Genomic DNA, 383 nt, shown 5'->3' on the forward strand with positions numbered 1-383 from the left:
GAGTCCTCTGGTCCCACCGTACCACCCCGAGGCGAGCAACAGGAGAACCCCCTTTCGCTCTGCTGTACGGAACGGAATGCATCTTTCCCGCAGAAGTAGAGTTCTCCGGTGTTCGAAGAAGATTACTTCTCGAACGATAGGAGCTCAACAACGCAATGCTCCTCGATGATTTCGATCTCATTAACGAGCGCCGAGATCGAGCGCTCATCCGAATCCAAAATTACCAACACAAAGCCGCAAAGTACTACAATTCCAACATACGGATTCGCAGATTTAATCAAGGAGATCTGGTCCTTCGCAAAGTCTTCCAAAACACCGCTGAACGAAACGCGGGAAAGCTCGGAGCAAACTGGGAAGGACCCTATAAAATCGAAAAATTCATT

Source organism: Brassica oleracea, chromosome C3 (assembly GCF_000695525.1).
Source record: "Brassica oleracea var. oleracea cultivar TO1000 chromosome C3, BOL, whole genome shotgun sequence".
Classification (NCBI taxonomy): domain Eukaryota; kingdom Viridiplantae; phylum Streptophyta; class Magnoliopsida; order Brassicales; family Brassicaceae; genus Brassica; species Brassica oleracea.